General features: G+C 37.3%; 1 long non-coding RNA gene across 2 annotated transcripts in view; it reads right to left on the bottom strand.

The window, feature by feature from the left end:
- Positions 1 to 1,276: 1,276 nt before the first annotated feature.
- The window catches only part of LOC311583977, a 144,505-nt gene continuing 122,430 nt past the window's right edge, over positions 1,277 to 23,351 (bottom strand). For both annotated transcript variants that reach the window (XR_014774736.1, XR_014774737.1), the window contains exon 4: positions 1,277 to 1,736. This is a non-coding gene — a long non-coding RNA (uncharacterized lncRNA). The remainder of the gene's footprint in view (positions 1,737 to 23,351) is intronic.

Below are 23,351 nucleotides of genomic sequence, written 5' to 3'. Positions count from 1 at the left end.
CAACGGTGTTTCTTTCAACCCTTTTCCATCAAGATGACATGAAGCAGACCCACCACTTTCTAATTCTCTGTGTAGTTCTGCCAAAGTGAGGCAGCTGTGCTGTAGATATCCAGCCGGGGGTTTTCGATATTGGTCCTGCACACTGGAAGCCGAAAACAGTGGAAAGAACCTGGCCTTTGGATTCAGATCAACCAGCTCGGTGATCATGACCAGATCACCAGACCCAGCTGAGCTCAGTGCTTCTGAGGGCTGAGCAGGAAACTCTAGGCAGAAAACCCAAGTCTAGGAAGCCGCATGTTATGCAGGAAAGAGTCTCACATTTGGAATCAGAGCAACTTAGAAAATCTTCTGTTTTGTGTCTCCCACACAGTGTCGTCATTAGCTCTACCACATAATGTTGATATTGACAAACAAGGAAAGTTTTCTAAGCCATTTGTGTTTTCTCTGCAAAGTAAATGCAATGATAGCTCCTTTATCAAGTTGCAAAAATGGAACAGGAAGACAATTAAGAACACATATAAAGGTGACTGGCACAATGTGTCATTTATGTATATGCGGTTATCACTTTAAATAAAAGGAAGACGTTCATTTTCCATGAAACTGTCTCCTTTTCTTCTGTGAAGAATTTCCAACACATACACACACACACACACACACACACACACACACACACACACACACACACACACATGAAAGAGAGAGACAGAGACAGAGAGAGACAGAGAGAGACAGTGACAGAGGGGAGAGAGAGAGAGAGAGAGAGAGAGAGAGAGAGAGAGAGAGAGAGAGAGAGAGAGAGAGAGTCATTATCTTACAGTTCTCTGAATCAGTAGTCTGGAATGAGTTTTAACACAGTGATGCCAGGCCTGAACTAGCTGAGGTAAGCCCTGCCGAGACAACCTGTTTCTCTGTCCTTTCAGAAGTCAGCTGTCCACTGTTTCTTACCTGTGGTCCCCTTGCCCACATCTTCCAGGTTTTTTTTTATGTGCTCCCATCTCATCACACTGTCATTTCTGTGAATGGTCTGCTTCCTATTCTAATCTTCAGGATCTTATCATTGAATTTTCCTCACTGGACCATCAAGGAAAAGTTTTCATCATCTCACATCCATCTAATCATCTTCTACAATTTCATCTATAATCTTCATTGTAGGCTCAAATTTCTTAACCAATATATTTTATTATGAACTTATTAACCAAGCGTACATCACTTATAACCCGACTAACCTAAACTATAGGAAAGGAAGATTACAGAATACAATAACAAAACCGTAGGATATCAGTTCTGGGGAACGATTCCCCAGCGTAATCATCAGGATTTCTTCTGCTGAAACCTGGGGTAACCAGAACCCGGAATCCCACCAGGAGCCCAGAGCCCCGAAGCCTTCCCTAGAGCAGTTCTCTCTAGAGTGTCCCAAAGTGGAGCGATGAACAGCCAACACTATCCCAAGTCTCCAAAGGCCCCACCTCCAGCTCTGGGCTCATTTACATATCTCCTCCCAGAGTCCCTTCACGGATCTTTTCAGCTGGCAACAATCAAGCTCCCGCACGAGGTGGTTTGTCTTCCAGTGGATTAACATCACCTGTTCTCTCACAAGACCGTTCCCCATCCCACACTTGGGATCATAACAAAAACAGGTTTATCTCTTCTTCACGTCATTGTTCCTTTTCTTGTAAGCTGGTATCTTCTGATGTTTGGAGATAAGCATTTAGCAGCATTGTAGAGCTATTATTCTCCTAGGCACACATAATGAGGAAGAATTAGGAGACTTCTTATTGAGAAAGGGCTTCTGAGTTTCTCTGTACAGAAGCATTGTACAAGATGGGAGATGGAAAACACTGTTAGCCAATAGGATATTCCATATGATGAAGGCATAGAACATGGCAAGTATTGTGGCCGGCTGTAGAAAGGCCTGGGGTCTGACAAAACTAGACAGGATGCATACTATCTACATCCATTGAAAATACATAGACAGATGGAGAATGGGGTTTTCAGATATGATAACAGTATTTCTTTTTTTTTTATTGTTCAGTAATTTTCTTTCTTTTTTTTTAAATTAATTTATTCTTGTTACATCTCAATGGTTATCCCATCCCTTGTATCCTCCCATTCTTCCCTCCCTCCCATTTTCCCCTTACTCCCCTCCCCTATGACTGTTCCTGAGGGGGATTACCTCCCCTGTATATGCTCATAGGGTATCAAGTCTCTTCTTGGTAACCTGCTGTCCTTCCTCTGAGTGCCACAAAGGACAGAGGGGAGGACATTCTAGTGGGACTCTAGATGAGAGAAGCATGGGAGAATAGCAAAGTAAAAGGATCCAGAGGGTCCTAGAAACCTACAAGTAGAACATTATGATAGGCAGATTTGGGCCCAGGGGTCCCGCTCAAACTAAAGCACTAGCCAAGGACAATACAGGCGGTAAACCTTAAACCCTTACCCAGATCTAGACAATGGTCAGAACATTCTCCACAATTGAGTGGAGAGTGGGGTATGACTTTCTCATGTACTCTGGTGCCTCACATTTGACTATGATAACAGTATTTCATTCAGGTAAATATGATAACAATATGTGAGTAAAATATAGAGGCAAATGTGACTCCTGGGAACAATTGGAATGGAAGTACTTGGAACATGTTGACCCACTTGGAATCCATTACAGTCGATCAAATAGAATAGGATCAGAAGGCAGGAACTAGAAAAGCACATGTCTGTAGTGACTGGACAGGTGCTGTGTCTAAATCATATGAAGCAGGACACAGAAAAGAGTAAAAAATCTAGAGCACAAGTGATGAATTTCATTTTTTATGATCACACACAATGTGGAAATAAAGAAAAAGGAAATAAATGCTCAGTACATGAATATTGTTTATGCTTGTGATATATTTCCATCCATCTACCATGCAAAAAGAAGAAAGAAAAAACAGTGGAAGTGCTTTTCCCGGATAGCATCTCATCAGGCATGACACCTGACTGATGATCTCGTCTTTCCTGATAGATACATGCAGCATTGTAACGGAAGTATATGGAGCATTTGAGCCAGTCCTATCAAATACTGTATCTTAGTAAGCCATTTAAACCCTTTACCTCTATGGTGTTCATTTAGCAGCCTCATTGTTTTCAGATTTAATAAATATATTTGGAAAATCAAAGACTTTAAACTGAGAAGTTGGGGAATTGCCTAGCAATTGCAAGTGTTTGGGGAACAACTAATGAGGTAATTTCTGTTCATTTTAAATGCATGTGTACATAATTAATTGACAAATGGATTCTTCTGGAATTTTTCCTGGTTTATATCTTTATTTATCTTGTATTTAGCACTTTCCCTTAATTGATCATTTAATATTTAATAACAATACACAGTAATGTGGAGATATAATGAAGCCACAAGTCTAAGTTATCAAAAGAATGTTTGTCTCTTGGGTTGGAATTGTTTCAAAATATTGTATTATAATAAACATGAGAAGTATAATAATTATGTGGTGCTACATTATTTGAAATGAGTTAAGGTATATGGGAATAAATTATTTTATTTATTGTCCACCAAAATTACAAAATTCATTATTAAAGACAGTAATTTTTAATATTAACATCAAATGAATTTTAAGATTATAGTTATCATTAGCCTACATCAGCTTGAAAATTGTGTCTTTCAAAAATCTAAAATATATATATGCAATTTCTTTTCATTAAAATTAAACAAACCCGAGGCTAGGGAGATGGGTCAGTGGCTAAGAGCACATAATGCTCTTGCGGAGGGCCAGAGTCCAGTGTCTAGACTATACATCAGGCATCTCATAAATACCTATAACACCAGCTACAAGTGATGTCTAGGTGTCTAGGTACTTCAGACACTTGCATGCACATGGAATGTGAATACACATATGCCTGTTGGGTAAAGAATTTGTCTCAAAAATAAGCTGGAAAATAGTAGAAAATATCTCCTCATATGCATGCATACCCATCACATATGTTCACATGCAAACACACACATGCACACACATACATGCACACACAGAGAAATATAAATAATAAAATTTAAAATAAAATTAATCATGCATAATTTTTCTTAAATATAAAGATGTAACTATCAGGGTGAACTTGTACATCCAGTTGGTATAATATGTGAGGAGTCCTATTTCTTATAACTAATAATAAACAAGGAAAACCAATAAGTCAATTTTCATGATTGTTCATACACGTGTATAATTAGATATGATTCAAATTCCCTTCACACCCCTTCTACATGTCCCCGTCCCAAATTCAAGACATTTCTTTATAATCCAGGAAGTATAGTGTATGCTGCCCACTTACACATTGGAACATTGTAAATGTTATTTTATTTCAAACCGAGAGGACAGGATGAGAGCCATTCCCAAGCCTTACTAGATCTTTCTGAACTCATGCTGGATGGTTCACCTCAGCTGTTCTGGCCTAAACACCTCACCAAACTGACTGATTAAAACTAGCTACTCTTAGTTTCTAACTGAATTGCTCTGTCTGGCCTCAAACTAATTCAAGAAATATATTTTAAACTTCTGGCTCTTTCTCATTCTCTGGCTTCTGTCTTCACCTGTAGTCTCCTTGTTCTTTCTGAAAAAGGCTTCATTAGAACCTCTCAGTGTAAACTCCCTGCTCCCTCTCCCTCTCTCTCTCTCCCTCCCCCTTCCCTCCCCCCTCTTCTCTCTCTTGCTCTGTCTCTCTGTCTATGTCTCTCTCTGTGTCTCTGTCTCTCTCTCCCTCCCCCTTCCCTCTCTCCTCTTCTCTTGCTCTGTGTCTCTGTCTTTCTGTCTCTGTCTCTCTGTTTGTGTCTGTGTCTCCGTCTCTCTCTCTCTCTCTCTCTCTCTCTCTCTCTCTCTCTCTCTCTCTCTCTCTGATACTTTTAAGTAGCTTCTGTATCCTGTCCTGTTCTCATAAGAGTTGAGTAAATCCTATCGCTGACTTATTCTGTCAAATCTTTCTCTGGTTTGTTGCTTTGTCTGCCCCTCAATTAGATGTCACTTTCAAATATAGTTGCTTTCATTGCTAGGGCTTAAAGGTGAGTACTGAGGATATGTCTATATTCCAGCCAGATCATATTGCAGTTCTGAGCTTGTCTACATTTTAGCCAGATCACATAGACCTAGAAGGTCTTTGGATGTGGTTCCTTGCCAAGGCAGACATGTTGCTGGATTAAAATTATTCTACATAATGGGGCCAGTTGTTGAAGCATGGGACTCTTACCTTTTGCTGTATCTTCAAAAGTGACTGATTATTCCTCCCCCAATGGCTATCAACCATCAGTGCTACTCAGAAATGGGTGCAGTATGGAGATTATCTATGCCAGATTTCTCACTGCACTGCTACTAGGAAGGTGTTGTGCAGGTAATTATGGCTGCGGTAATTCATGAGTGTGATACCCATGCCATGTCCAAAAGACAGCATCTTATAATACCACTTCAGCTCCTACATGTTCAGTTTGTGTCTTCTCCAGTGACGTTTCCTGAGCTTGGGGAGGAGTAGGTTCACATATAAATTTTCTGTTTGGAGATATGCTCTTGAATTCTTATTCTCAGCACTTTGATAAGTTTTATGTCTCTCTATTGACTCTATTGACTGCTTCCCACTGAATAAGGACAGTTCTCTCACCAAAGTAAAGAGCAACTCAGATATCAGGCTATAAGTAGAAATACTTAGAAAGCACTTTTATGAATTGTTTTAGAGAAGGAAAAACAGCAGGTACTACACTATGACCTATGACCTATGACCTACTCAAGTCAGGGTATTTGACCATGATTAGCATGAAGTTCCCTACTGTAGAAAAAGTAACAGCCCTGTCACCAGTAAGAACATCTTACCTGGCAGGTTGGTATCGTAGCTGACTCCATGTACGGGTGTCACCACAGGTAACACCAGGTGTGGGTGTTGTCTCTCCTGTTAGTCTGTGTAACACTTCCTAGTTACACAGAAGCTAGTCAGCAGAGAGACAGTGTTCTCATCTGATTGAGACTGTGTTTTCTGTGTCAAGCAGGTAAAGTGTGTGGTGCCCTCAGTAAAACGATTCTTAACATATAGCTGTGGTGGACATCAATAGCCATGGGAATAACCTACTTGGCTTTGGAGACTGTGGGATATTTCTCATTCCCCAGGCTTCACAGTGCAGTTTTCATTCATTAAATTACAGTCATGGGCAACACTGTCCACCACGCAGTCTAAACCTGGTGGAACTCACTTATAAAATTTATTTTGAAATTAATTTACTTAATAAGTGGGTTACCATACTATTTTCTCATACATCTTTAATTTTGCTAAACCTACTCACTACCCCTTCCATTACCCAAGCTACCAAATTCCATCCTAGCTCAATTCTTTAACCTTCAGCAGTCATCTCTTCTTCAGTTTTGCATGTGTCCTGCTGCCCCCCACTACTTCTGTAGTTGTATCGTGAACTAGCAGTTTTCCACACCGGATTTTGTAACCACATTGTTGGAATTAGCACTTCACATTATTTTCTGGTTTCTCCCATACTCCCAGGCCAAGGCATTTTAAACCCTTCAAACTCAGCATCCTGTTCCTTTGCTTTCATCTGACATGTAATCTACCCTTCCTCCTGTACTGTGCACCCACCAAGAAGGATTTCTTCCTAGTTCCTGGCTTCTATTTCTGTTCCAAGTTAAACAGACCAAATAAATAAATAAACAAGAAAAAAGAAGATAGCCTAGAAACCGCATGCTGTAGATAATAAGAGAGAACAAGTGGCCTTTGTGTTTCTGCACTCATTATATTCTTTCCAGATCCAGTTACCTGAAAAATTTCATGATTTACAATGTAATAATATTCCATTGTATATAATACTGCAGATTTTTAAAATTCATCTGTTGATGGACATCTAGCTTGATTCAGTTTTCTAGCTGTTTGCAATGGAGTATCGATGTCTACGACTATGACGCTGTCTCTCTAGCAGGCTGTAAACCTATCTGGGTACATTCCGTGGAATGGTCACATGGGATCTCTAGTTCTAGGTTTTAAAATACATTCCCAGGCTCACTTCCGAAGCGTGTCAATGTTTTTAAAGATACTTTTCCATTTTCCCATTCTTCACAATACCAAGATCTTAAGAGTTGATATGTACTTAAAGTGCTGTATTCTATAAAAAGAACCCTTTAAAAGACACAAAATAAAACCATGAATTGACATTGTTTGGAAATGAATGTTAAGTATGGGAGAAATGTGTATCATAGTTTGTTTATCCCATGCAGAAAAGGTATGAAATGAAGAAAATAATTCTTCCTTTTAGCGGATGTAATCTGCTATCTTGAAAAGGGCCGTCTGTCAGTTGGAGAGGCTCTTTGCTGTGTGAATGTTCATCCCGTTGCTTCTCTTTTCAGGACAACCTTTTCCTTTTACAATAACCACAGAAATCCTGTATGGGGATATTAGTAGTTCCTGTCTCCTTTCACTTAGTTAAGCATCTTGAAGGCACCTAAAATGTCACTACAGGACTATTTCTTAGAGATGGTGACTCCCAGCAGCTCTTAATGCCAGCCTCTCCCAGGTAATAAGCAGGCTGCTACGGTTTTAAAGGTGATGGATACTCATTTCTTTGTCTTTTATGGGTTAAAATGTGAAATCATCTAGGCATCTGCAGTGAGTCAATAAAGAAAACAGGGAAGCCTAAAGAAGGAAATCCTGGAATAAGTCAGGGCTCCTTCAAACTCAAAGGCATTCCCTTTGCTAGAGAGAAGGGAATGGGCTCAAGGCAGCCATAGATCAAAACTTGAAGATCCAAATCTTCAAAGGAGGCTTTCCCAAAATATTGAAACCAAAAATCATGAATGAACCTAGGCTTGCCAGGAATGCGAGTGTTGATTCAGGACTGGGTCAGTGTAGCCTAAGGCTGCAGGAGCTTCCAGGCCCTGTCTTCTCGTCATTCACTATATTCATTACTTTGTGTGCTCCCATGTCTCTCTCAAAAAGCCATCGGAAAGAGGGGATGCTGCAAGGTGAAGGCCCTTGGCTTCTCTGCATACAGACAGGTAGTTTCTTATTTGAGGCTATGTGTAGAATCCTGGTTTTTATGAGTTAAAATATGCTGTAAATTAGAAGATGCCACTGGAGAAAACAGCTTCATCATTGTTTAAAAATCTCACTAGCAATCATCCATAAAAGGCCAGTTTAATAGTGAAATGATTAATTCAACAAATCTAATGTTATGTTCAGTAATAAATGACAAAATCTATTCTATTAATATTGAAGGTATCTCCAGAAGGCAAGAAAAACACTCTGAATATAAGTGCTGCAGCATTCTGCCTGCCCCATAGCTCCTTGAAATGTATCTTAGAAATTGTGTACATGGCTTCAGGTTCCATGCAGGCAGAACCCTCATAAGATCTGTCTAATTACGAGAAGCTGAGACACACAAATGCAACTACAGACTGCCATGTGTTTAGCTTGCATATAAACTTATCGAAAGAAAGAGAAGCTTGACATTTGGGGAGCAAGTTATCTGTCCCAAGTCCATAAACTATAATGTGCATGTAAATGCAGCATTCAGCAAAAACCTGACTGCAGCTGACAAACACAGTGCATGTCTTCAAGAGCAACGCTTCATGGGCAGTGTCAAGCCTGGCCATGGCTTCTATCTTCAGTAGCTACTGTTGGAGGCATTTGTTAGATACATCAATACTAAGTATAAACTGTCTGACTGAACATAAAAGGCAGTTGTGAAAGAAACAATGATTTGTGAGAGAGACTCAACATATTGTGAAAGGCAAAAGGCTGAACATACTGTGAAGGAAAAAGAGCTCCCTCCAGCAAGAGGCTTTGAGGGTAGGAGCTTCATGTACACATTCTTAAGAGCGTCCTAAAGGACAGCTTTTCCAGGAAAAAAAAATACTGGCAAATTGCAAAACCTAAGTTACAGAAACAGAAGACAGATGAACTTCCTTCATTTTCTACATTAAGGCATTAGAGATGCCGTAATCATGGCAAGCCTCCAAGGGGCAATTGAATCAGGACTCAGCTGTTATGTTTTCTATCTGGAATATGTGGGGTAGATGTTTCTGTTCCTTGTGTTCTGGGAATGAATAAGTCAAGACCTGGCGATATTCATACTCTGATGAGACCCATTTCAAATTGTTTCTCCAGCATCAGTGGTGATGCACATTTCAATCATAATCTATTCTTATACAGTAAAATGCAAATGTATCAGCAAACGTATTGAAGACGGTAATGTTATTCTAAAAGGCAGTGATTTATTGCCCTAAATGGTATGACGCTTAAACAGCTAGCACTGAACAAATGGGACTCTTGTGGGGAATGTATCAAAATTTCTATACAGCATTATTACTCACATAGGGGAAATGCATTATTCCATTAGTAGCTTTAGCATAATTTCAACTGCATCAGTAATATTTGCTTTCCAATGAGTCTAGTAATACTATAAAAAGGCTTAATATACAGAAGACTATGAATAAAATAGCATTTCTACTAATTTGAGAAGTTTAATTTCCCTAAATACTTGAAGCTTTTCTTTTCTATTCTATTCTTTTCTTTTACACGAGTTATTTAGAAGAACAACAACAGAAAAAGGAAATTATTTATGCAACTTTTCAATTTTTCTATTTTCTGCAAATTATGTAAGAGTATATATTAGGCAATTTTAAACACCAGCTATAAGATAGATGCAGGAGGGCAGACAGTTTAATAAACAAAATGACAGATAAATGTATAATTAGTTCATTTAGGAATATTGGAACAGCAAACATCTACACTTCTTTTATAGTCCTGTGTACATATGTTCTTCAAAATCCTTCCATGAAAATTATTATTTGAAGATTACTATTTATATTTAAAACCATTATATTTGTTCAACACCTGAATGTGTATGTATGATGAGATTTGTTGACATGTAATCCAGAAACTAAATCAAATATACTATAAGTGAACGGGAGAACGGTTAATAACAGCAAAGAATGATAACAATTGCTGTGACCATGGTATAAATGAGTACACATATAGAAATCTTAAAATCCATGTGTATGATGGTATCAATTATTAACAGGTTGAGTTTGATAATAATCTCCAAAAGGACAGGAAATGTGATTAAGTGTAAGCACTTTTGAGTTTATGCTAAAAGACAGTACAGACACTGGCTGCTTGTCTCCCTCAATTAAGATATTGGCTGAGGGTTGGCGGAAACCTCTTAGTTTTATGACGTTGTCTCCTGGTGCTGGGATTGCACTTGTGTATTACTAAGCCCAACTATATGTTTGTGTAAGGTCTTCTTCCTAAACAGTCTGTAGGTGCAGAGGATTTAGGGAACATTTAAATATATATTTATGAACATGGAAACCAAGGGCTTCTAAATGGAAGAGAGAGCATGTAATGAACAAGTTTTCATCTGAATACTCACTGCCATGATCATCTTACTGGATTAACCCTTTTGGGAGCAATATAAACATATTTTGACAAAAAAACTGTATCATGAAGAAGAATGGACATTACACACTCTCTTTTTTTTTTTTTACCAGTATAATCCTAGGTGTGAAATTAAATAGTGTGCCTTCCTATCAGTAATGACAAAGTATATATTTTAAGCAGAACTGGAATTTCTACAAATAAGAACTCACAAACTATATTGACCTGAAAAACACATTATTGAATAAATATTTAAATAGCTAACTCTATATGTATATTTTTTGATAAGCAATCAACACTTCACCAGTTGAATCTGCAATTAATCCTTTAATTAAGCACATATATAGACATATGTCAGAAAAAGGAACATTGTGATACCTACAAAAAATATAAAACAATTCATACTAGAGAAAACATCAAGGAATTCTGGCTACACTATGCTCAATCCTGCATATTTTTGGGAAAGACTCAAGCACTCTTCTTAAAATTTGATTGTAACTTTTCTTTAAGCACAAAATGAGTTAAACTCCTAATTTACTTAATAGTAGTGGATATCATATTATGGGATAAGCTCCATATTTGCTCAAGAAAATTGAGCAGAGTTAAAGATGTGCAATTAACAACCTAATTAAAAAATACTTTAAAACTGTTATGGATAAAAGCAGAATGACTATGTCTTATTTTTGAATATCAATGCCAAGAGACTGCAAAGTTATGAGACAGCTGGCTATTTTCATTTACCCACCTTGTCATGCAATTAATTGGATGAGTATATAAATGGAAAATGTGGTATGGAGACAGCCCTATCTGAGCAGATGGCACATGCTTTCACAGCTCTAAGAATGTACATCGTTAATTTATTTTATTTAGTTTTACATTTCTCTTACAAGCTGTGTGTGAAAATGATATGAACAATAGCACTGAAAAGAGACTGTCCTGAATATGCACAGCCCACTTACCTGATTTTTTCCTTCAGTAAACGTTACTAAGAATTCAACAAAGGCTGCTCTCTCCAAGGTGCTAGAATTCACATCATGAATAAAACAAACTATTCCCTGTCTTTATAGATTTGAGAGCAGTGGTAGGAAAAAAAAAAAAGAATTAAAACATGAGTGGTTGCAACGTGTGCGTGTGTGTGTGTGTGTGTGTGTGTGTGTGTGTGTGTGTGTGTGTGTTTTCAAAAGAGAAAAGATAAACAGAAGAAAGAGATGGGGAAATACTGGAGTTCACTTCTTTCCCAACAACCTTAAATGAATCCAGAATTTTATCTGAAAGAACCATTCGAAACAGGAGAAATGTTCCCCATCTTGACTTTGTTTCAGTGCTGCTGACAGTTACACAGTATGAGAAAACCAGGGAGGGTTTTGAGGACAGGGATATGAAAGCTGGTTAGGAGTCATCCTTTGTGTCTGTGTGGAAGAGAAAATAGTTGGGACTTTACATTTGGATCATTTGAAACAGTTGAGTTTACAACTGGAAAAATGATATGGCCAGACTAACTTTTGAAGATCATTTTGGTCAGTGACTTGAAATGTCATCCGCAGATGTATGAGATAGAAAGCAAGAGAGTAAGATGGTGAGAGCAAGGCAGACAGTTGTGGGAGGGGTGTGGAAGGGCGTGACTTGGCATATATTTTTGAAATCAGATTAATAATTTCTGTACATAAGAATTTATATTCACTAAAATTAAGCATGTATTCTCTGGAAGAGTAGCTGCATAAGTATAGTTGTTTTTCCCTGAAGTTCAATGACCAGATGATCTTAAGCCTCCCACAACCTTATTTCCTCTTCTGAGAGGGATGATACCACAAAAACTTTGAATTGATTTTGTTTAGTATTTGCACTTTAAAGTGTTTTTATTATGCTCTTGTTCTTATGTATCTCTACGAGGTACATCTTATAAGAATAGTAAGTAGACAAGTAAAAAAATATTAGAAGTTAGGAAGATAAAAAAAATTAAGTTCCTGAAATACTCAGGAAGATAAATATGATACTGTGATGGTGATGTGAGCTCTCATCGTTTTTCCCTTAGATGTCTGCTTTCTCCTGTGACTTTTACCCATGAGAATTGCTTTTGACCTAGCATAATGAAGGAAACAATACTCAAATTAGGAGTCAACCTGGCATCTCTTACATAAAAAGTTACTTTGGATACAATAATTTTTTCCAAGATATTATGACAGTTGGGTAATATAAATGGCAAAGAATTAAACTTCTTCCACCCTCATTTCTGTAAGTTTTTATTTTCTGCCCTATAATGATTGATTCCCTCATCATGTATTCAAATATCTCTCAGATTTGTGAGAAATTATGGTTTGTATATTTTCACTATTTACATAATAGTTTTATGTAATATATTTAACTATTTACATAAAGTTATACAGCATTTTATATGTGCAAGGTACTATTTTCTTCATTATCAGTTGGACCCATTATAAGCAGATACATTTCCATATATCAGTACTGACCTTGGTGCTCATGGGGAACTCAGTAGTTCAGTTTCTGCCCACAAACTGACAAGGAAACTTCTTCTTGATCAGAAGTCTCTGGGACTGAATCCTCTCACATCTTCTGGCTCCTGTCTGGATTCATATGTCAAGCCAGATGTCCTAGAAATGCCCAGAAGGTGCAGACTGCTTTCCCACCTTCTGGAAACAGCCTTCTGTAGCACTGAAATGCAAACATCTACCCTTTCTCCTCTCCCATATAAAAAACCACATACAACAGCTGCATGTTTAATAATTCAGGATTCATAGGCCTCCTTTCATTATACCCTTTACCATATTTTAACCCAATAAACACAGATTTGTGCTGGACATTCAAGACAAAACAGGCTAAAATAAGTAAAACATTTATTTATATTGAATTTGCATTTTTAACTTTGGAACACACATGTGCATGTAAAGTTAAATATTTATATTTTTCCACATCAATCTTGAAACTTGTAATTATTAATTTGTAATTTGAAACTTAATTTCAGTTGTTATTGTGGAAATTGTTAATAGTGGGAAAGACATTTAATTTTTCTCACAATTGTAGAATTTTATACTGAATAAATGAACTATAAAATATTTAGGATGTAGATAAATAGAAAATAAATAAATACATGGGAAAAGTAGCTATGAAAAAAACTGAACTCTGCTAGTCTAAAGCTGTGTTTTCATGCAGTAATAATTCACTGTCCCACTTAACCAAAGAGTTACCATATCAGAATAATTACAGTAACATCCAGTGCCACTAATTTTCAAATCATAACACAAAGACAAACGCCAAACATACCAAGTTTCTGCAGTACAAAGAAATTATTTTAACACCATCATTTTCAGACATAAAAAAATAACTTACCTCTAAAATACAATGTCTCATCTTTAAAAAAAGGAAACTTTTGAGTCTAGGAACAGTTGGCTTAGTAGGCAAGAATGTTTTCTGTACAGCCATGCAGCCTTATTCTGAATCTCTAGCATTCATGTAAGATGATGGTGTGGCCAAGTTAAGTGAACCTTAATTTTAGCACTGTGAGGGCTAGGGACAGATGGCTATTGGGACTTGCTGACTCTAGCTTAGCTACAGTTTGAGAAGGACCCCGTTATAATAAAATAAGACGGACACAGTAATAGATATTTTATCTTGTATTACCTTTTTTACAATTATAGATAAATACAGTGTAATACTTATATTACAGGTTTGTGAGCTCCCCCACCATTGCTTCCTCCATGTTCTGCTCCATCACTATGTCTTTTCTCCCATATCACAGGGGATTCACACCTAGTCTGTAACATTCTCCATAAGTGTTTACCATTGAGCTACATCTCTAGCACTTTTTAGCCTTCTTTTTTTTTTTTATTTTAAAATACGGCCTCTCTATATTTCTTTAGTCTCACTTTAAACATTTTATCCTATGGCCTCACCTATTCATTTTTCTTAAATGAATTTCCAGGTCATCACCAGGATACACCAAATCTATTATCTCAAGCATCATTTCTTATTGAATGGTGCAGTCCAATGTGAAAAAAGCATCCAGACATTCATGACCCATATCACTGAAACTACAAGTATCACCAAATCCAGAGAAAGTCTGGTTGCCCCTCTGGCTGGGGAACCATCTTTACATGATTAGACTGTCATCATTATCTCAATTTCGTAGCACATATCCTTACCAAAAGAGTAGAACATTTCACATATACACAAGACAAAGAAATAGGAAAATGCAAAAGATATGTGGTAATTTCTATGTTTAATTTTTGAGTGAGTCAAGCACTGACAAGGTAACTAAAGAAGAAAAGAAACTGATTGTTTGGAAAATCTCAAGCACTGGTTTAAAATTCTGTAAGCTGGAACGTCAAGAAGATACTTTTTGATGCTTGCAGCTGAACACAGAACTGAATGACCAGGAGGTAAAATTCAATATTGTGTCATGGATTGTTAACCACCAAGTCAGCATATTACTTAATCAGCCTTAGAATTTATTACAATATCTCCAAGAACAAGATGTGCTCATGTCTAAGGTTTATCTCAAGAGTTTCAGATTCGGTGTTTTGAATGGATGTGATGGTAGATTTACAATCACCATATAAACAAACTTCTGAGGTGTTTTCTGCTGTACTGCATAGACCAAGTTAATGGAGGTGGAAAAGTCTACCTCGACTTTGGGATAATTGCCTGGGTTTGGCTCTTGGACTGAATAAGAAGGAGAAAACAAGTTGAGCACCTACATTCATTTCTCTCTAACTGTCACAATGGCTTTCCCACCACAATGGAATGCTACATCAATATACCAGTCAACATATGCACTTCCTTCTTTAAATTGTTTTGGTCTAGTTTTTGTTTTGTTTTGTTTTGTTTGTTCACAGCACTGAGAAAAGCAGCTTAAATCATGGACTAGTAATTTGAATTTGTAATAGTTCTTACCACTACAAATTAGAAAAAAAAAACTTCTCTAGAATGTTGAGGTTAAATTTTGGCCTACACAAAGAAATACAGTTCTGTTTCTACAGAAAAAATCATAACTTGTGATACATATTTTATAATATTTTTCAGAGACTGAAGGGCATTTGGAATGGAACTTTGAATGTGAAGAAAGAATATTCAGCTTACAGGAGAAGACTATGTTGATGGAGATACATTGATAACAATTTATTGACTGATGCCCAGATGCCCAGGGCAGGGCACTTAGACCAGGTCACAATGAGATGTTCACATTATTTTTGTCTTGAACTTTAGATGTGACTATATCCTAAATTTAAGTAGGGATTGCAGAAGAATTTTTACAGATTATTGAGCAAAGGTCTCAGGATTCACAGTAGAAGAGGTAATTTGATATAGCCTCCAAGCCTGGAGAACACTCTATTTGATCACTTAATCAGAAGCCCATTTTCCTATCAAATATACTGAAAAGATGTCACACTTATCCCTGACCAAGGTTCATTTAAAGCTAATGAAATGTGACTATAAGAAGCATGTGGTCAGGGTGTTGAAGTCTGCATATATAGTATTAACGGCAATGAATAGATACTCTTAACAAATGACTACAGAACTGCATTTTAAAGGTTCATTTGGTCCCTAAACTGTGGAATAACCCAATATAAAAATTATAGTAAATGTTACTACCCAATATCATCTGTTCAGAGCCAATATCACATAGCAGAGAGACCACTGCACTGTTAATTAGCCTCCTCCAGTACAGTTGTCGGGACATTCACCACTGAGGAATCCTGATCCGCACTGTGGTCTTGTTTACCTCATCTATCTTGTACCTGCAGACGCAGTTTCACATTCTAGGCTTGATGAAGAGCCAACAGAAGCTTTGACACTTGGCTTCTACAAACGTTGAAAATCATGATTCTTATTCGTAGCATAAAAAGGAATTGTGCATTCCTGCTACGTTCTACACCTGTGCAAGGTTATATACTAGTGTGATATTTGAATACCCAATCAGTGAACAGCATGCAGAATGGAATACCACCTCCTTCTTTCTATTCGTTAGGTGTCATCAACTTGATGAGATCTAGAATTATCAGAGAGAGGCCTCTGGTAATAGCAATGGTGTATCGTCCAGAGACACATCTGAGAGGGATTATCTAGATGACTACTGATGAAACAGTTTCCTTACGATCTTGCTTTCATGGTTTCCCCACCATGATGTAGAGAACTGTCACACTGTGAACCAAAACAAAGTCTCTCTTCCTTATATCACTTTTGGTTTGAATGTTTTATTATCTCACCTCAAGTAGTAAGTAAGACAATTAGAAGTATAATATTTTCCCTATCCTCTGAGAGGTGCTTTAAATTAGGCCCTAGTTCTTCAAAGAGCACTTGGCAGAGAACACAGGGAAATGTCTGTGAAGTGTAACATCACAAGGTGAGGAGATTCTGTGAAGTTGGGTGCACAGAAATTTCTATATCAACATTTTCATAGCTTAGTAGACTAAACTTCCTAAGAGCAAAGTTTTGTTAAATACTGTTAGCAATAAGAAAGAAAAAATGGAAGACAGTGTATGCTTAAAATGCGCTTGAGAGAGCTGATAAGTATTCATGGACTGTGTGGGAACAACACGTATGGACTCTTCTTGTTTCATGATAAAATTCTTAAGTGTTGTGGACCTTAGAGGAATGGAGAAGTGTGAGTCAGTATCACTGAGGAGAGCTTTATGGAGGAATTGGGATTTGAGGGAGGTTCTCAGTAATACTTGAGGAAATAAAATGAATAGCATACTTGGTGAAAAGAGGGCAATACAAATTACACACAAAGTAAGAGAAACATGTCTTATGGGGGAGAGTGAAAGTAGATAGAAAGAAAAGCAAAAAGTCTTTCATCAGATCTTGAAGGTTCTTTTTTTTATATAAATAATATGGCTTTAGCAAAATATTTCTATTGTATGAAATCAGGATCAGAGATATATAAGGAGATAAATTGACTCTTAGAGCAATTTATAACAGAATAACCATGGAAAGGCACGCAAAATGGGAATTACTCACTTCTTTTCTAAATGTTTGGAAAATAATCTTTCATCTTCCTTGAAAGATTTTTTTATACCCTAGCTACCCAGTTAATGTCACATGAAAATAAATCATACTAGTTCTTTCTCAATTCAATACTCTCTTCTGAATTTTCATTTGTATCCATTGATTTACTGACCACCTGTTCATGGACTTCACAGTATTTTTCATGTAACAATTAAATCAGATAATTCTCAAAACTCCCAGTATCCTGGCAGATGAACTTCATGGCTCATATCTTTAAGTCTATCACTTCAGAAGCTGAAGCAGGAGAATTGCTATGAGTTTCAGTGTAGTATAGGCTATATACAAGCCATCCGAGACTTCAAATTGAGACTTTTAATACAAAACAAATGAAAAAACTAAAACCATATATATAAGATATAGTCTCCCTCGGCTCTTTTAATCATTTGCTGTCACACTTCACAGGCAAGTAACAGGATAACAATGAATGTAATGTAAGAGAAACTAACAAAGTATAGGTTACAAATATAAGTAATTTTTTATAGGTAACAGTGCATAAAATACCAGTCTCCCTCTCTGGGCATCCTGTGTATCCTTCCTGTGGGGTGACCCTCTCCATGCATGTAAGAGGGCTGCGTCTTCTTTTAAAAAGGTATCTGCATTCAAACAACAATGTGGGTGATGGAGATGAGTGAAGGGCTTTTATATAGTTTCTTTCTTGTGTCTAGTGGTGTTTATTTACTGAATTTTTTTTGCTGTTTTTTTAATATTGGTTTTTCATGAAACTACAACCAGCAAGCTTTAATTTCCTTCTCATTGGCTATGAGTAAATTACATAAACATCTTTACATACATGTGCAGAAAATATTACCACCTGTGATGACCTGTGAAAACTAAGAAAAAAAGAATTAGTAAAATAAGGATAACCAGTAATGTACCAAAAGTCTCTACAATATCTAAAGCTCAGTTCCTGATGGTTGCTTCTTGAAAAGGTCAGTTTTCAGTCATGCCCTCATCAGTAAGCACCTCCTTAAGCCTGCAATTAGTCAAGCTAGATGAATGCTAATCTTTCCAACATCTCCTTGTCTCTTGTATAGACACAACTGCCCATTTCTTTCATTCTAACACTGGATTTCAAAGTAACAAGTCATTTTCTGAATTACTGAAGAAACAGTCTAGTTTGTCCCAGTTGCTAACCTTACCCTCAAGCCTTTTCCACACAATTTACCACTTTGCAGCCAGTTGTTTTCTTAAAAGGAAAATTGCACAGAGTCACCCAACATTTTCTTTCCAGCAGAGGCTTCCCATTGCCCTTAAACAGAGGCCCCCATCATCAGCACACCCCCGGCACTCTATCATTCAGAGCAACTGCCACCTGTAGCTAAATTTCTTTGTCTATTCCAGCTGCACCAGTCTCATTGTAATTTTTTCTGTAATTTTTAATTTTCCTTTCAGAGATTAAGGCATGTTTTCTTCTTTTCAGAAACATACTTTTAATTTCTTTTGTGTGTACATGTTCCTGTTTGTGTACAAATTTATATATGAATGTGTGACTGTGTACCCATGTGTAAATCTACGTGAAGGCCAGAGGTCAACATATGGTATCCTTCTCAATGACTATGAATTTTGTCCATTTGTATGTATGTCTAAATCTGTGTGTGCAAATGTGAATACTAGTATTTCACAATACACCAAAGAAGTTACAGAAAAAGCTACTGTCTCACTAAGCACCTTCCATCTTGTTTTGAGGTAGTCTTTCTGGGTCTGGGTTACCTCACTCAGGATGATCACTTCAAGTTCCATATATTTGCCTGCAAATTTCCAGATTTCCTTGTTTTTAATAACTGAATAGTATTCCATTGTATAAAAATGTGTGACAGTTTCTTCATCCATTCTTCACTCGGGGGCCATCTAGGTCATTTCCAGATTCTGGGTATTATGAATGAAGTTGCTAGAAACATAGTTGAGCAAATGTCCTTGTTGTATGGTAGAACAACTTTTTGATCTATGCGCAGGAGAGGTATCGCTGGGTCTTGGGGTAAAATTGTTCCCAATTTTCTGAGAAAGCACTAGATTTATTTCCAAAATTGTTGAACAAGTTTGCACTGCCACCAGCAGTGGAGAAGTGTTCCCCTTTCTCCACATCCTCACCAGCATGTGCTGTCACTTGAGTTTTTGATCTTAGCCAATCTGACTAGTGTAAGGTGGAATCTCAGAGTCATTTTTATTTGTATTTCCCTGACGACTAGGGACATTGAGTATTTCTTTAAGTGTTTCTAGGCCATTTCTTTTTTGAGAATTCTATGTTTAGTTATGTTACCTGCCCCCCTTTAATTTGAATATTTGGTTTGGTGGTATTTAAGTTACATATTCTCGACATTATCCATCTGTCAGATGTAGGGTTGGTAAAGATCTTTACCCAGTCTCTCAGCTGTCATTTTGTTCTTTTGGCAGTGTCCTTTGCCTTACAGAGGCTTTTCAGTTTCATGAGGTTCCGTTAATTAATTGTTGATCTTTGAGCCTGAGCTGCTGGCATTCTGTTCAGGATGTTGTCTCCTGTGCCAATAAGCTCAAGTCTCTTCCCCACTTTTTCTTCTAAGCGATTTAGTATGTTTAGTTTTATGTTCTTTAATCCACTTGGACTTCAGTTTGTGCAAGGTGATAAATAATGATCTACTTGCATTTTGCTACAAGTAGATATCAAATTATACCAGCACCATTTGTTGAAGATGCTATCTTTTTTTCCCATTGTATGGTTTTGACTTCTTTGTCAAAAAAATCAAGTTAGTTTATTTCTGGGTTTTCTGTTAGACTCCATTGATCCATCTGTCTGTTTCTATGCCAATACCAAATCATTTTTATTACTGTTACTCCATAGTACAGCCTGAGATCAAGGATGGAGATACAGCCAGAAGATTTTTTATGGTATAGGATTGAGTTAGCTGTTTGGTTTTTTGTTTGTTTGGTTGGTTGGTTTTATTTTTCCATATGAAGTCAAGAGTTATTCTTTCAAGGTCTCTAAGAATTATGTTGGCATTTGATGGGAATTGCATTGAATCTGTAGATTGCTTTTGGTAACATGGACATCTTTACCATATTAATCCTACAAGTTCATGAAAATGGGATATATTTCCATTTTCTAATATCTTCTTCAATACCTTTTTTCAGAAAATTAAAGGTTTTCACTTGCTTGGTTAAGGCTACACCAAGATACATTGTGGGATTTTGTGGCTATTGTGAAGGTGTGATTGATTCTTTGAACTTTTGTCTTCCTTTCTTTTTGTTTGTTTGGTTTGTTGTTTGTTTTTCAAGACAGGGTTTCCCTGGGTAGCCTTCGCTGCCCTGCAGTCACTTTGTAGACCAGGCTGGCCTGGAACTCACAGCAATCCACCAGCCTCTGCCTCCCAATTGTCTTTGTTTCTAATGTGCTGATTTAAGTGCTGAGTTTGATGGTTTCCAGATGTCTAATCCTCTTGGGTTTGTCTGCTTCTTTTTGGTTGAGAGCTTTCAGGTGTGCTGTTAAGTAGCTACTATGATATCTTTCCAATTTCTTTATAAAGGAGCTTAGTGCTATGAGTTTTCCTCTTAGTACTGCTTTCATTGTGTTCCATATATTTGGGGATGTTGTGCCTTCATTTTCATTAAATTCTAGGAAGTCTTTAATTTATTTTTTATTTTGTCCCTGACCCAGAGGTCATTGAGTAGGCAGTTGTTCAGTTTCCCTGGGTTTGTAGACTTTCTATTGTTTCTGTTGTTGAGTTCCAGCTTTAGTCCATGGTGATATGATAAAATGCAAAGGGTTATTTTGACCTTCTTGTATCTGTTGAGGTTTGCTTTGTGACCAAGTATATGGGCAATTTGGGAGAAGGTTCCATGAAGTGCTGAGAACAAGGTATATTCTTTTGTGTTTGAGTGAAATGTTCTGTAGGTATCTGTTAGGTTTCATTATTTTTCCATTTAGTTTTTGTCTCAATGATCTGTCTATTGGGGAGAGTGGTGTGTTGAAGTCTTCTATTATTAACGCATGGGGTTCTATGTGTAAATTAAGCTTTAGTAATATTTCTTTTAAGAATGTTGGTTCTCCTGTTTTTGGAGCATAGATATTCGGGCTTAAGATGTCCTTTTGTTTTATTTTTCCTTTAATGAGTATAGAGTGTATTTCCCCATCTCTTTTAATTATTTTTAGTTGAAAGTCTATTTTATTAGATAATAGAATGTCTAATCCAGCTTACTTCTTGGGTGCGTTTCCTTGGAATACCTTTTTACAGCAGTTTAGTCTGTGTTTCTTGTATGCAGCAGAATGATGTGCCCTGTTTTTGCATCCATTCTGTCAGCCTGTGTCTTTTTATTAGGGAGTTGAGGTCATTGATGTTGAGAGATACTAATGACCAGAGATTGTTAGTTCCTTTTTTAAAAATATATTTTATTAATTTATCCATATTACATTTCATTTGTTATGCCATCCCTTGTATCTTCCCATTCCTCCTTCCCTCCCATTTTCCCCTTACTCCCCTCCCCATGACTGTGACTGAGGGGGACCTCCTCCCCCTGGATATGATCATAGGGTATCAAGTCTCTTCTTGGTAGCCAGTTATCCTTCCTCTGAGTTCCACCAGGCCTCCCAATCCAGGGGACATGGTCAAATATGGGGCAACAGGGTTCGTGTGAAAGTCAGTCCCCACTCTTCACTCAATTGTGGAGAAAATCCTGTCCATTGGCTAGATCTCTGTAGAGGTTTGAAGTTTACTGCACGTACTGTCCTTGGCTGGTGCCACAGTTTGAGCAGGACTCTTGGGCCCAGATCTGCCCATCATAGAGTTCTTCTTGTAGGTTTCTAGGACCCTCTGGATCCTTCTATTTCCCCATTCTCCCATGCTTTTCTCACCTAGAGTCTCAATAGGATGTCCTCCCCTCTGTCCCACTTTCCTGGTAAGTGAAGACTTTCATGGGACATATCCCTTGGGCTAATGTCCATATATAAGTGAGTATATACCATTTGACTCTTTCTGTTTCTGGGTTAATTCACTCATTATGATCATTTCTAGTTTAATCCATCTGTCCACAAATCTTGGGTATTACTTTTTTTTTAATAGCTGAGTAATATTCCATAGTGTAAATGTACCACAGTTTCTTTGTCCATTCTTCTACTGAGGGACACTTAGGCTGTTTCCATGTTCTGGCTATTATGAATAAGGCTTCTTTGAACATGGTTGAGCAAATGTTCTTGTTGTGTGTTGGAGCATCTTCTGAGTATATTCCAAGGAGTGGAATAGCTGGGTCTTGAAGAAGCCCTAGTTCCAGTTTTCTGAGATAGTGCTAGATAGATTTCCAAAGTGGCTGTACTAGTTTGCATTCTCACCAGCAATGAAGGAGTGTTCCTCTCTTTCCACATCCTCACCAGCATGTGGTGTCCCTTTAATTTTTGATCTTACCCATTCTGATGGGTGTAAGATGGAATCTCAGAGTTGTTTTGATTTGCATTTCCCTGGTGACTAAGGAGGTTAAGCATTTCTTTGAGTGTTTCTCAGCTATTTGATACTCCTCTGCTGAGAATTCTTTGTTTAGTTCTGAGTCCCATTTCTCAATTGGGTTATTTGGTTTGGTGGTGTTTAATTTCTTGAGTTCTTTATATATTTTGGATATTAGACATTTGTCAGATGAAGGGTTGGTGAAGATCTTTTCCCACTCTGTAGGCTGTTGAGTTCCTTTTGTTGTTGTTGTTGTTGGTTTGGTTTGGGTTTTTCCTTTTGTTTTGTTTGTTTTTTTTTTAATGTTGGTGATGGTAGAAAGAGTGTGTGTGTGTGTGTGTGCATGATTCCTTTTTTTATGTTTTTTGGATGTAGAGTTATTTATTTCCTGTGTGTAGTTAGCCTCATTGGGTTGGAATTTTCCTTCTAATGTAATCTGTATGGCTGGATTCATGGCTAGGTACTTTTTAAACATGGTTTTGTCATGGAATATCTTGTTTTCTCTATCTATGGTGATTAAAAGTTTTG

Source organism: Acomys minous, assembly GCF_964271855.1.
Source record: "Acomys minous genome assembly, chromosome: 15".
Classification (NCBI taxonomy): domain Eukaryota; kingdom Metazoa; phylum Chordata; class Mammalia; order Rodentia; family Muridae; genus Acomys; species Acomys minous.
The sequence above is the reverse complement of the archived record's forward strand: the minus strand, read 5'-3'. Positions and strand labels throughout refer to the sequence as shown.